This window comes from Caretta caretta, chromosome 20 (genome assembly GCF_965140235.1).
Source record: "Caretta caretta isolate rCarCar2 chromosome 20, rCarCar1.hap1, whole genome shotgun sequence".
NCBI lineage: Eukaryota > Metazoa > Chordata > Testudines > Cheloniidae > Caretta > Caretta caretta.
Window position 1 is genome coordinate 23,819,151 of NC_134225.1, and position 14,294 is coordinate 23,833,444.

Here is a 14,294-nt window from a genome sequence, read left to right on the forward strand (position 1 = left end):
CACCCACAGGAGCTGCTGCCCTGATCTCGGTGCAGCGGGGCAACCCCAGTCGAGCAGACACGTCAGATGGGCCCAACCCCCCCGGCGCGGAAACACGGCTCCAGCCCGACCCCCGGCGCGGACACGCGGCTCCGGCCCGACCCCCCGGCGTGGACGCGCGGCTCCGGCCCGACCCCCCGGCGCGGACGCGCGGCTCCGGCCCGACCCCCCGGCGCGGACGCGCGGCTCCGGCCCGACCCCCCAGCGCGGACGCGCGGCTCTGGCCCCAACCCCCCGGCGCGGACGCGCGGCTCCGGCCCGACCCCCCGGCGCGGCAGCTTGACCCTCTCCTGCAGAGGTGCTGCACACTCAGTACGGAGAGCGCGACTTGTACCAGTGAAGGTACCCCAGCAGCTAGAAACAGAACAGTCTTGCCCACTTCTCTACTTCACCTACACGTCTGCTCCTTCTATTCGTTATCAAACCCTTCACCCCCTCTAACGAGGTTTTCGTGATCAATGCACATGCTCCTTATCCCCACACCTTGGCTTGTGTCTCTCCTCCCCCATCTGCCCGTCTCTCACCCCGCAGGAGGCATGTGCACGTAACTTGCTGCAAGCCCTTTGCCCGCCCTTTGGGGCCCCCTCGTTTCCATCATGCCAGCGTGCTCGGCGCTCCCGTTACCTGCCTCTTAGGTCAATGACCACCTTGTTTTCAAGGTGGGTTCAGAGGCAGGGCTCTCAGCTGCGACCTGCTCAAGGGCCTTGGTCTTACTGATAGACAGACAGACCGACCTGGACTGGCGTTATGGTGCTGAGCTCACAGCTGACCCGTACCTTGGTCTGCGGGGCCCCTGTTCCCTTCTTTTCAGACTGGAATTCCCCAAGGCTATTTCATTTCAGAGCTGAAACCCAGTGGATCCAGCAGCACTAGCTCCTGGTTTCCATTTCTCCTCTTCTCGCTGCTCTATGCTCACTTCTCGCACTATTTATAACCCACAAAAGGACCATTTTATGGAACAGCAGGTGCCTTGGCAGGGCTCGGAGCCTGTTATACTGCATCTGGCCATGCCTCCCCGTCCCCCGAAGTGACAGTAATTAGCAGAGTGGCTGGCTCTGGCTGACAGATCCGGAGCGTGTGCTGGAGCCATTACAGAGCAGATCTGAAGAGACTCGCTGGCCGGTGTCAACAGGGAGTGTCCCACCTGCCACAGCAGGGATGGACTCCAATCTGAGGTGAGCACCATGCGAAACTGGCGTGGCGGGGGGCCTCCCGGGGCACCCAGGACCCGGACGGCTGAGTTTAGTTAATACGGCAGAAGTTCATTCAGTGAAAGGTTGAGAAATTCAAAACTGATAAAAGGAAACGCTTCCTACAACCCATGATTGGACTATGGAACTCACAGCCACAGCAAGTGACTGACGCCAAGAACGTAACAAGGTTCTAAATCGGGGGGTGGGCAAACTACGGTCTGCGGACCACGTCCGGCCCGTGGGACCCTCCTGCCCGGCCTCTGACCCAGGAGGCTCGACCCCGGCCCCTCCCCCGCTGGTCAGGGGGCGCGGGTGTGGATAGGGGTTGGGGCGGTCAGAGGGTAGGCAACAGAGGGGTTGAATGGGGCCAGGGGTCCTGGGAGGGCAGTCAGGAAGGAGGGGGGCATGATGTGGATCACAGAAACCCCCTTGGGGCTGCCAACTGATGTGCCAGACTACATCTGCCCCTGCTTTCCCTGCCAGCTTGGGACTCCAGGACCCTGTCTTGCTGAGCCAGACGAGCCAGACACACCAGTCTGCTCCAGCACAGACCCAGGGTCTGAACCACATGCCCCAAAGCTGTAGACTTAACCAAAAGCAACTTAAGAAGTGTTCCTGCCTTTAACACTCAGATGCCCAACTCCCAATGGGGTCCAAACCCCAAATAAATCCATTTTACTCTGTATAAAGCTTATACAGGGTAAACTCATAAATTGTTCACCCTCTATAACACTGATAGAGAGATATGCACAGCTGTTTGCCCCCCCCAGGTATTAATACATACTCTGGCTTAATTAATAAGTAAAAAATGATTTTATTAAATACAGAAAGTACGATTTAAGTGGTTCCAAGTAGTAACAGATAGAACAAAGTGAATTACCAAGCAAAATAAAATAGAACACGCAAGTCTATGTCTAAGAAAACTGAATATAGATTAAAAACCTCACCCAGTCAGCTTCCTTTTACAGACTAGTCTCCTTCTAGTCTGGGTCCAGCAATCACTCACACCCCCTGTAGTTACTATCCTTTGTTCCAGTTTCTTTCAGGTATCCTTGGGGGTGGAGAGGCTCTCTCTTGAGCAAGCTGAAGACAAAATGGAGAGGTCTCCCAGGGGTTTAAATAGACTTTCTCTTGTGGGTGGACACCCCTCCTCCCCCCCGTGTAGAATCCAGCTACAAAATGGAGTTTTGGAGTCACATGGGCCAGTCACATGTCCAGGCACGACTCAGAACTTACAGGTAGCAGTCATGGGTCACATGCTACCTTGAACGTCCTCAAGTAGACTTCTTATGTGGATTGGAGCATTCCAAGATCCATTGTCCCTTAAGTGTTTCTTGACTGGGCACTTAATTTGCACATTCCTGTCTCAAGAAGCTGCCCAAATGCTTTACAAATGCTACTTAAAAGTCAGGCAAGAACACACCCAATATCATAACTTCAAATACAAAAATGACACATGCATACAAATAGGATTAATAGATTCAGTAGATCATCACCTTTACAGAGAGCTGTTACATGGCATATGTAGCATAAAACATATTCTAGTTATGTCATATATACATTCATAAGCATATTTCCATAAAGCCTTATGGAGGACACCGTCACAGGGGGGTTGGATGAGGCGGCTGGGGGCAGTCAGGGGCAGGAGTTCTGGGGGCAATCAGGGGGCAGGGAGAAGGGGTGATTGGATCGGTCCCTCCCAAGGGGGCAGGCAGGAATGAGAGGAGGGATTGGATGGGGTGGCAGGGGGAAGTCAGGGATGGGAGTTCTGGGGGCGGTCAGGGAGCGGGGGGGGGTGTGGATGGAGCAGGGGTCCCGGGCGGGCTGTCAGGGAACAGGGGGGGTAGGGGGGGTTGGATGGAGCAGGAGTCCTGGGGGGGCCATCAGGGGGCGAGAAGCAGGGTGGGGGCAGGGGCCGGGCCACACCTGGCTGTTCGGGGAGGCATAGACTCCTCTAACCAGCCTCCATACAATTTCCGAAACCCGATATGGTGCTCAGTCCAAAAAGTTTGCCTGCCCCTGTTCTAAAAGGACTGGGCATTTGCAGGCTATCCAGAATAGCCAGAGCTAGAATAGTCAATGACAACAAACAGGATTGGAAGGAATATTAGCACTCATATTGCAGAGCTCAAACCAATCTCTAGCTATTAGAGACCAGGACGCAACCTATGTGGGGAGCAGATTACACCTTCCTCTGAAAAACCAAGTGCCAGCCACCTCTGGAGACAGGGCTAAAATAGATCTTGGGTCTGACCCAGTCTAGCAATCCTTGTGTTCCTCACCTAAGAGACAGTTTTATTAACTAACCAAACTCTGCGAGGTCCAATTAATTACCATAATTAATGAGAACATAAGAATTGCCAGACCAGATCCAGACCTGTGAGCCAACTTCTCCACTAGCGCGTGTCCATGTGTGTGTAAATGTACACACCAATGCCCTCTACTGGGTGGAATCAGACTTGCTCAGCTGTGTGTCATATGCCCTGCACTTCTGACTGCTAATGGAAATTCTCCCCTGGCTCAGGGGGTCAGGGCCTGAACTTTTGGAGCAGGTTGGTCTGAGCTGTGTCCTCACCTTTGCCATGAATGGCCATGAAGCCTGTGGCAGAGGTGTCTGAAACAGCCACAAAGTCCGCACCCCCACCCTGACTCCCTGGGCTGCCACACATCTCCAACATAACAACACACACAGTTCAGACCAGAACGCCAGGGGCAAGTGTCCTGGCTGGAGCGGAGGATGGCTCTTGCTCAGCCCCTGGAGAGAGCATCAGGGAAGAAAGACATTTCAGCTGGGCTTCTGAAATCCCATTAAAATCCAGCGGGTGTTGAGTGCCTCACTCCCTTAGTCTCCTAGTGTGTGTGTGAGAGAGAGAGAGAGGAGGCTGCTGCCTGGCTCCCCCAGAGCAGAGAGAATTCGGTGTGGGAACACGAGTGTGCACTCGCACATGCACGCACACACACACCCCATGCAGTCATTTACCTCCTTGACAGCCAATACACTAATTCCTCCTTATCTCCTGGGCCTGTGCCCCCCAAATCCATCCTGATCCCTGAAAGCACAGACATCTCATCCTTGCTCGAACCCGTCTCCCTAGTCGAATGAGTAATAAACAGCCTGGAATGACTCATCTTTCTTCCCAGCAGGCAATTAATGCTGGATCTGCAGATAATGAGCTACTGGGGTTCTCACTCTCTCAGGAGCAGCGGAGGTAAGATGCAAATGAAGAATGCTCCATACCTTCACCTTAAACTCCTAAACCCCCAAGTCCCAGAGGATTGATTAAAATGGGGTTTAATTAAATGATGGAGGGGGGAACAGGAGGAGCCGATGGACAGATGCAGGCAGCGAGACTGGAGAGGTGCACACTGCCTGTCAGCAGGGAGCTTCCCTTCCCTCTGCGACTGCGACTTCACTGCTCCCCATGCACTCCTGTCTGAGCACCTGGGAACCAGTCACAGCTTTATCCTGGCAACACCCTGGTCAGCAGACCCACAGCACAGAAGTTTTCTTAAAAGTCATATGGGAGGATGATTGGAGGAATTCTGGGGGAATGGGGTCGAGTGGTGAGAGCAGGGGGGCCGGGCGTCAGGACTCCTGGGTTCTATCCCCGGCTCTGGGAGTGGAGTGGGGTTTAGTAGGGGCGGGCTCCTGGGTTCTACTGCCAGGTAGGGAAGGCTTCATCTAACGGCACAGAGACCAGAACCTTCAAAAAGGGAGCCTGCCGCCGAGCCAGAAAGGGACACCAGGCGCCCGAAGGGCCTTAGCTACACTCCCAGCCTTCCTTACACCAGCAGGCAAGAAAGCACCAGGAGGCTGACAGCCAGAAATGGAGAGGACAGGTGGGCCTGTGTCTTTCATTGTTTTATTCATTTATCTAACAGCACCCTAGGGCGTGTGTGTGGCGCGCCCCCGGGTGGAATAAAGAGAAAGACAAGGCCCTGTCCCCAAAGGGCTTGCACATGGCATGTCCAGTGCAAGGAGCAAATAGGAAGAGGGTTTCTCAACCTGGGCAGGGTCCAGCACAAGGCCTAGCTGCCCTCACCCTGACCCCTCACTCCTAGGCAGGGCCCTGCACGAAACCTAGGGGACCTCCTACCCTCACCTAGGGTGGCCAACTTTCTAATCCGAACACCCCTGCCCCACCCTTGTCCTGAGGCCCCGCCCCTTCCCTTCCCCAAGGCCCTGCCCCCGCCCCACCCCTTCTCAGAGGCCACGCCCCTCACTCGCTCCATCCCCCCCTTCCTCCATTACTCGCTCTCCCCCACCCTCACTCACTTTCGCCCAGCTGGGGCAGGGGGTCAGGGTGCAGGAGGGGGGTGAGGGTTCCAGCTGGGGGTACAGGCTCTGGGGTGGGGCCGAGGCTGAGGGGTTCAGAGTGTTGGCTCAGGCTGAGGGTGTGGGCTCTGGGTTGGGGCTGGGGATGAGGGTCTTGGGGTGCAGGAGGGGCTGAGGGCTGGGGCAGGGGGGTGGGGTGGGGTGGGGGCTTGCAGGGTGAAGGCTCTGGGAGGGAGTTTGGGTGTGGGAGGGGACTCTGGGCTGGGGCAGGGAGTTGGGGTGCAGGAGGAGGTGCGGGGTCCCAGTGGTGCGGGAGGGGTGCAGGAGGGGGTGCAGGGTGCAGGCACCCTCCCCACTCTCCTGCAGCTCCCATTGGTTGCGGTTCCCGGCCAATGGGCGCTGTGAAGCCGCACTTGGGGCATGGGCAGCTCAGGGAGCCTTCCTGGCCGCACATGTGCCCAGGAGCCGCAGGGACCCGGCAGGTGCTTCCAGAAGCCACACGGAGCTAGGGCAGGCAGGAAGCCGCTGACCGGATTGTTAACGGCCTGGTTGGCAGTGCCGACCGGCGCCGCCAGGGTCCCTTTTCGATCGGGTGTTCTGGTCGAAAATTGGCCGCCTAGCAACCCTCCTCCACTCCTGGGAAGGGGCCCGCACAAGATTGAGGCAACATTGAAGTCCTACTGGAGGCCTCTGTTTCATTGGAGGCGGCAAGGTCCAGTCCAGTGGAGATGGCCCTGAGCAATAGTCCACAATCCTCTTGTGCGAGTCACTTCGCTTCGCTTCTGTGTCCCTCCTGCCCAGCCTAGGAGGCTCTGCTGGTGTCCAAATGACAGTGACTACAGCAGGCCTAGACCTGACTTTCCAGCCATACCTGAGCCCCTTGTCTGAAGGGGGTCCAAGAACTGTCTGTGCAATGTGTTATTCTTTCATCAAAGATAACATGGTGAACTATTCTAATAGATGCTCATTATTAACAGAAGCCTTCTAGGAATGCGAGATCATCTCTGAATGCTTTATTAATGATTAATGACATGCTGCCTTTCTAAACAAAGGCTTTGGACACTAGAGAAAGGTATTTTATTCATTGTATTTTGCTGCTATTGTTAGTATTGACGGAGAAATAAGATGATAGGCATGGGGAAAAGTCACCAGGGAAAGAAAAGAAAGAAAGACAGACAGGGCTGGAAGGCTCAAAGCAGACAAGACCTGTACATCAGAAGAGTTCTCTCTCTCTCCCACACTCCAGCTTAAGAGGAGCTTTCCCAGCCCTTCTGCTAATGATGCTGCTAATTCTATTTTTGCAGGTTTTCCGGTGTTAGCAGCCGGCTTTTGCAGCTTATGTCTCCAGGAGACCCTGGGAGCTGAGATGCAATTCCCACATGCGAGAAACCCACTGTCCAACACACCTGCACTCACCAAATAGGTGACTTGCTCACCACAGACATAACAGCCTTAAATATTTAAGATTAAATGATTAGCACTGGCCCTGGCAGGGCCGGCGCCTCATGGGAGGGACTCATCTCAGAACCAATTATCTCCACATTATTGCCTTCGCCTTGGGAGAGATGGATCCCATGCCCACCCTTCACATCAGGAGGGAGGCAAGTATTAGAGCTCAGGGATGTGTGTGCCAGCTCGTTAATGTGCCGCTGAAAGAAATCCCAGATGAGGGATGATTGATTGAAACAGGGACTGCAATCTACACACATGTACAGCCTCACCTTACACCCTGAACTGTGGCCAGGATACTTGGGGCACAGAAGTTTTCTTTTACCACCACATGTACAGATGACTAGGGGAGGGTACTGGGGTCTGGTGGGGTATAGCAGGGAGGGCTGGGAGTCAGGCTTCCTAGCTCTGCGAAGGGGGAGAGGTTAATGGGAAGCAGCACTTCTAGTTTTTATTCCCAGCTCTGGAAGGAGAGTGGAGTCTAGTGGTTAGAGCAGGCAGGGGCTAAGAGTCAGGATGCCTGGATTCTGTTTCCAGCTCTGCTAGTGATTCATTGTGTGACCTTTGGTGAATTTCTGTGCTCTAGTTTTCCTGTCTGTAAAATGGAGGCAACGCTGGCCTCGTTCACAGTAGTGAAATGCTAAAAATACATTTAATGCTAATGTTCATGCACCAATGCCGGGCGTTGCAGTTTGCAGGGCTCGCCCATTGCTTGGTTTATTCCACGGCCTGGGGTCACTCTGGGGCCCATGGAAATCTGACCCAAAATATTTATGTTGGGGAGGGTTGCTTGAACATTCACAGTGGAGGTGGTTTTGGGTTTTTTTTTGTTTGTTGGGGTGGGGGCAGGGGGGGCTTTTGCTTCTCCAAATTGGCTGCTGGAATCAGAGCAGAACTTACAATTTCTGTTACGACTTGTTTACAAGCAACAACAGTAAAAAATAATACGCTATTTCAATCCTGAGTCCTAGGCAATGAACCAGGGAGGATGAATGAGGAGTCAGAGAGTGCCAAAGATCAAGTCATCATAATATCATCAAATCTGGGATACTCCAGAGGGATCCACATCCAAAGACAGAGGCGCAGAGCAAACGTGACGCAGGCCAGCTCAGAAGGGATAAGAAGCAAGCCGCAGAAAATGGACTGGAATCAACAATTGTCAAGAACAATTACCTTGGAGAAGGGCAGATGGGACTGCGCAGATCAGTAAGAGCTAGATATGAATGACTAGGGACTACAGTGGGTCACTAGGGATTAGCAGACAAAAGATGGTAATAAAACCTAGAGAGGGAAGGAAGAAAGAAAATGTATTAAAGGTAGGAGGAGGAATTGGAAATATGTCTGGCTGGTGAGTCTTGCTTGGGGTCTCCAGATTTGGGGTCTGTAAGGAATTCTGCCCCCGGTCAGACTGGCAGGAGACTTTATGGGGGGGGTGCTTTCCTCTGCAGCATGGTGTTTGGGTGAACTACTGATATCGTCTTGGCGTTTCTTACCTGTTCTAATCAATTCCCTGCCGGTGGACGGGGCTCAGGCACTGGGCTCACCTTGGTCCCTCCTGTTCTCTGCTTGTGGCTCACAAGAGTTTAGTCTCCTGAGGACTGAAATATTTTGGTTTAACTCCAGCCAGTGGGCTCAATCTAGGGCCTGTGTAAAGGCCTGTGATATGCAGGAGGTCAGGCAAGACGATATCATGGCCTTAAACTCTGCAAAACCTATGAAACTTGGAAGGAAGAAGCTGAGCTAGAGCCCAGAGAAAGAGGCACTGTGAGACACAAGTCTGCCTGTCCATCTGTGCCACGGTAGCTGAGATATCTATGGTGATATCCCTTCCAGACCGTGCCCTTCACTCCTCCCAGCCCCGGACATTTCTCAGGGACTTCGGTGGCTGCCTCACCGCACAGGCGAGTTTCCCCCGCTGGGAGAGGGCACAGTTCCCTGCTCCGCCACAGCCTCCCTTCTGCTCTCTGCCACTCAGGTCTCCATTGGCGAATTGGGGATCACAATCCTTCCGGTGTCTGTCTTGTTGATTTATACTGTAAGCAGGGACTCTCCTACTCTCTGTCCCTGCAGTGCCCAGCCCAGTTGGGTCCTGATCTCAGTCAGGATCTGTGCAGCGCCTGGGCCAAGGCAGGGCCGGGCTTGGTGCCTCTGGGGGCTACTGTGACGCAGATGATAATGCTAGGAATGGAGACTAGCGTCCAGCCAGGCCCGGATGCAGCAGGGAAGAAAAATCAGACAGAGGCCAGTGTAATGGGGCTGACTTCAGCCTGCTAGGAGAGAGAGAGCAAGTGCAGCTCTTATCTCTCAGTTCCCTAAAAGGATGTAAATTGGAGGCCATTGTGCTCCTTCCAGCCACAACTGAGGGGAAAAGAATGTTCTGAAAAGGACACAAAAGGAAGGAGACTGCATTGAAGTGACCCCCACACCTCGATTAAGATTTTGAAGCAGGCTCTGGAGCTGACAAGGATCTTTGCAGAGGCCAAATGGGATCATTTGAAGAAGTGAGAAACTGGAAATACACTGTTAGTTTCTAGATCAGATGACTCTGTTATATGACATTAGCATAGACACATCCATACAGAGAGCAAAGCAAGTAGAGACCTTATCAATCCCCCACAACTCCCTCCGTGCCTGGCAAAGTAAACCACTTGCTGTATTCCAAAGGGAAAACATCCAAAAGAGACCTTGCAGCCTCCAGATGCTGGAAAATAATTTGGGGGGGAAAGTGTTGTACAGACTCCTTGAGACAGAGCTGTATAAAGAATGAAAGACACAGACGGCGCCATGTATACTGCATGAGAGATGAGATTGCAGAGTTGTTTGGGTAAAGAATAAATGCGTGGGAGGGCAGGAGCGTGTGATAGTGAGGATGTGGTGCCAGAGAGTGAGATTTCACATGCTGGCTGATCAAACCCTGCCAGCAGAGATGCGGGGGTCTGGAGTAATATAGACCAGGACTCTCCTTTCAGATCTGTTCAGAAAACTGTAAAACAGAGTGATAACTAGCCAAAGCTTGTGAGAATCCCTGTGGGGCTTGCTCACAGCTGGATTTGCTTCTGTCTCTAAATCTGCTGTTTGCCTGTGCACTGCGATGTCTCTACAGACGGCCCCCCTTGCATTTCAATCACCTTTGAATTTCAGCATTCAGTGAAAACACATCATGTTCGGGCTCTGCCAACACTGAGTGACTTTGGAACAAACTCTCGTCTTTCTTTAAACTCAGCAATGCCATGACTAGTGTTAGACACAGATTGAGCTAAACGTATTGTGCGCATGGCTCTCTAAGGATGGCCGATGGTGCAATAGTGTCCTCGGGAATAATATATTACAGTAGTATCAGAGGGGTCGCCGTGTTAGTCTGGATCTCTAACAGCGGCAGAGTCCTGTGGCACCTTATAGACTAACAGATGTATTGGAGCATGAGCTTTTGCGGGTGAATCCCCCCAACGAGGTGGGTATTCACCCACGAAAGCTTACACTCCAATACGTCTGTTAGTCTATAAGGTGCCACAGGAGTCTTTGCTGATATTACAGTAGCACATCCAGCCCCCAGCTGAGAGAAAGGCCTCTCGGTGCTGCACAGACAGGGAGAGCGTCCCTGCCCCAAAGAGCTGAGAGTCAAAATAGCCAATGGAAAGATCCTTACCCCTATTTTACAGATGGGGAAATGAAGGCCTTTGAGAGGAAGTGACTCCCCCAAGGCTACACAGGAAATTGGAGTCAGGAACTGAATGCACAGTCCTATCCCCCTGCTTTAGCCACAAGGCCACCCTTCCTCTCAATTCCACTACATAGCTAGTGCAGGCTGGCACATCTGTTCAGTGATGCCTGTTAAAGAGTTAATTGGTCCCAGTTCCATTTCCAGGAAATGGGCATCCCAGCACTAACCAGCCCCTGCTAGGCAGCCCCAGCAGAGAGGCCCAGGGCTGCCTGGCCAGTCCAGACTGACTCCCCTGTCACTCCAAGACGGGATCCCAGTGCGGTGGGGATGCTGTGCGTGTCTGCCGCTCTCTATGCTGAGACTAACTCCAGGCCCGTGTTTTCCAGTGCTGCCAGCATGGGACCTTTCACCAGTATTAAAACCCATCCTGAATTACTGGGAGCCTCTCCTCCCACTTCAATAGCCTTTTCCTCAGTCAGGCCCTGATGTCCACACGGGGGGTGGGGGGTGGGGTGGGAGAAAGGGAGAAACACGTATCTGCCGTATTTTGCTGAAAGAGATGCCTGGTCTCTTGCAAGGTTTGCAAGAGGGCTTGAAAATGAGGCCAGATGGTGTTGTAAGCATGAAAGGGAATGAGAGCAGGCAGCAGGAGTCCCAGAAAACACCTTTCAGTGCCAGGAAGATGCTCAAGAGCTGGGGAGGGGAGGAATAAAATGAAACTCATTCATTCTACGGAGCTAAATTAGAGCAAACCTGATCTCCTGCTCAGCTACATTGTCATTACCCCCTGTTTAATTTTTAACCATGTGTTCCATGGAGGAGGTGAACATTGCCTGGCCCTAGAGTTCAGGTAATTCATAAATTCCCCTCCGCCCCCCCACCAAATACCACTGCTGTTTTCTTCAAATTAAGGTTTCCCGTAAGGAGCACAATGTGGCTCTACCTTTGCTGATTTACAGCTGCTGCTGCTGGATAAAAATGCTTCTTTTATGCCAAGTTCTCCCGCTAGGAATCGTTGTTGTTTGGCTAATTTTGTTCTCCATGCACTGAGGGCCCTTTTGCTGATGGCTCTTTCTTTTGGCTGGGAGCTTGCTTATTTATTGACTGACGTATTTTACCCCTTCACTCTGGATGGATGCTCGCAGTGCACTGGAATGGTGCAAAAACAACAGACGGTGTCCCATTGTTCTCATTGTTACAGTGGCACCAAACCGAGAGAGAGGGGCTCCCGCTGCACTGAGCTCTGCTCAGACCTGTCCCTGCTCAAAGAGTTCGCAATCTAGAGAGACACAGGGTGGGAGAAAGGGAGCTCTATTCTTTAATGAGGTGTGTTATGGTAGCAACTGGGAGCCACGCTCATGGACCAGGAACTCGCTGGGCTAGGTGCTGTACAAACACAGAACAAAACAACAGCCCCTGCCCCAAAGAGCTCACACTTAGGGAGGGGAATTGCCCAAGGTCGCCTGCAGGGCTAGAGGCTGGGCTAGAGCGTGGGTCTATTCACTGGGCCATATTTCCTCTGCTAATGGCATGATGGCCTCTGAAGGCGAGATATTCAGCAGGTGTCACACTCATATTTGCACACCTGCTGTACTGTACATCCGAAAGGCTGTCACGTGCCTGAGCACTCAGTGCTGTGCGGTAGGCACACAAGCAGCTGCCAAGAGCACACTGCCCCAGCGCCTGGCTCTCTGAATGCACAGTCTAGCTCCTCACCCTCACAGCTTCCCATGCACTTCTCCCCAGCAGCCAGAGGAACTGGTTTACCCTCCACAACCAGCAGCTATGTCCCACCAGGGCAACGGAACCATCAGCCACCAGAGCGAGACTCCCTTGCTCAGCACTTGCGCTGTGACCAGTTGGAACTCACTCCCAGGAGAAACAAGACTGGTCACGAAGTTCAGAGACTTTTCACATCAAAATGTGAAACCCCTTTTCGTGAGCCAGGCTTCCTGCCATTCAACTATATAGGTAAGAAAAACCCACCTGGACTATGGCAAGTGGAGGGTAAAACAGAGCATGTCAGTGAGTTTGTCTTACCACGTATATGGTGCTGAACTACTGGGGTGATACTTACACGCAATATAAATGGTAGCTAGACAGTCACAAACCACCCCACGTCTTGCTCCAAGTGCCAGGCACACTTCTTCACACTTGCCTTCTCCAACATAAACACAGAACAGTGTGGACTTATTTAAAAAAAAAAATCCCCCAATACAAAACCCTTCCAAAACAAAGGCTCCACTGAACATCTTGGGGGGAGGATGAGAGACCAAACAAACTTAATGTGACAGATGTTATGATGCTTAATGCATGACTGGAAGGCACTCGGATTCATAACAGTGATTAGGATAATGTAAGAATCTATACACAATAGAATAGCACCAGGCAGGCTCAATTCAGCAGGTAGATAAATTGATTAATTAGATGATGAATGCATATGGAGTCAGTAGATAGACAGTGACAGTACTGTAGAAGCTGGATTCTGTAGATAGATGTGTGACAAATATTACTACCCCATGCAGTACCTTTGGGGGCCATTGTAGTCAATTTACAATGGTTTATGTATGATTATGTTCTACTCCTTGGAGGGAGGTTATCGCAGCCCATATAAGACCTAAAAACTTAAGGGGCAATTAAGGTGGATCACTGAGACTGCACAGCTCTGGAGACATACCAGCGCCTGGAGTGGTTTGCATAAACTGGTTTAAGTGGGCTTTCCAGGGACAAAGGAAGGGCCTTTGGTGTAAAAGGATGAGCTGGAATTGATACAGGGCCTTCTTTCTGATCCAGCAAACAGACAGGCCCTTCTGTCCAAGAGGCAGAGTACTTGCAGAAGGGTTGAAAAGGCTTTGGTCTACCAAGGCCCCATAAGACGGATGGGTGACTGCTGGTGTGTTTGAATCTGTTTATTGGTTTTATGTTTCCTCGGTGATGCTTTTGCCTTAAGAATAAAGGTGCTTGTTTAGAAGGAGCAGGGTGGTTACTGGTAACTGCTGACAATGCTCTGTTCATAGACCTCAGAGAGACTGCAAAGCACTGGCCATCAGGCAGACTGGCTTGCTGGGGATATCACAGTGTAAGGCAGGGAGCTGTGCAGATTTTCACACACACACACACCCCCGCCCCAGTAGAAGAGAATGGGACAAGGGTCCCTGCCCAAAGACAGGTGACAGCTGGAGGCCTGATTGGGATCTCTGGAGGGGACCACGGAGGGGTGGTGGATACAGGTGCATTTACCCTGAAGCTGTGACGAGATAGTTATGACTTTTTGCAAATGCAAAGTGTCTGTGCCTCTGTGTTTGCTGATACAATTGGATTGTTCAATAATCCCATTCCTAAGGCTGAAAATTTGCCCCTGCGACTTTGCGTAAAAGGCACAAAATTGCAGCCTTTCCCTTTGAGCCATGAGAGGGGCCAAGCGGCGTAACAAAAGAAAACACAATCCCGAGTTCACAGGGATGCTGCTTTGGCCTGCAGAGCCTGGAATCCAGAGCCCACCTCCTGCCTTTATCTAGAACTCTCATTCTGCATGGGCAGCGCACTCCCTGGCAATGATGATAGCCCTGCTAGTCATCACTATGGAAATGTATTCCTGTTCCATGGCAGCAAGATGCTCGTGCAGATGGGAAGCAGCTTGCTGAGATTTGCCTCTGAATGTGTGGACATTAAAGGC

The 14,294-nt window shown here is 52.2% G+C and overlaps 1 long non-coding RNA gene across 3 annotated transcripts; it reads left to right on the top strand.

The window, feature by feature from the left end:
• The first annotated feature begins 258 nt into the window (after positions 1–258).
• LOC125627712 (uncharacterized) lies at positions 259–8,295 on the top strand. 3 transcript variants are annotated; one of them, XR_007354077.2, is made up of 3 exons: positions 259–1,214; positions 4,374–4,441; positions 7,923–8,295. It is a non-coding gene; the product is annotated as an uncharacterized LOC125627712 (long non-coding RNA). The 3 variants fall into 3 exon arrangements; XR_007354076.2 differs by having other exon boundaries at positions 4,377–4,441; XR_012665598.1 differs by lacking the exon at positions 259–1,214 and having other exon boundaries at positions 4,180–4,441.
• Positions 8,296–14,294: the final 5,999 nt, after the last annotated feature.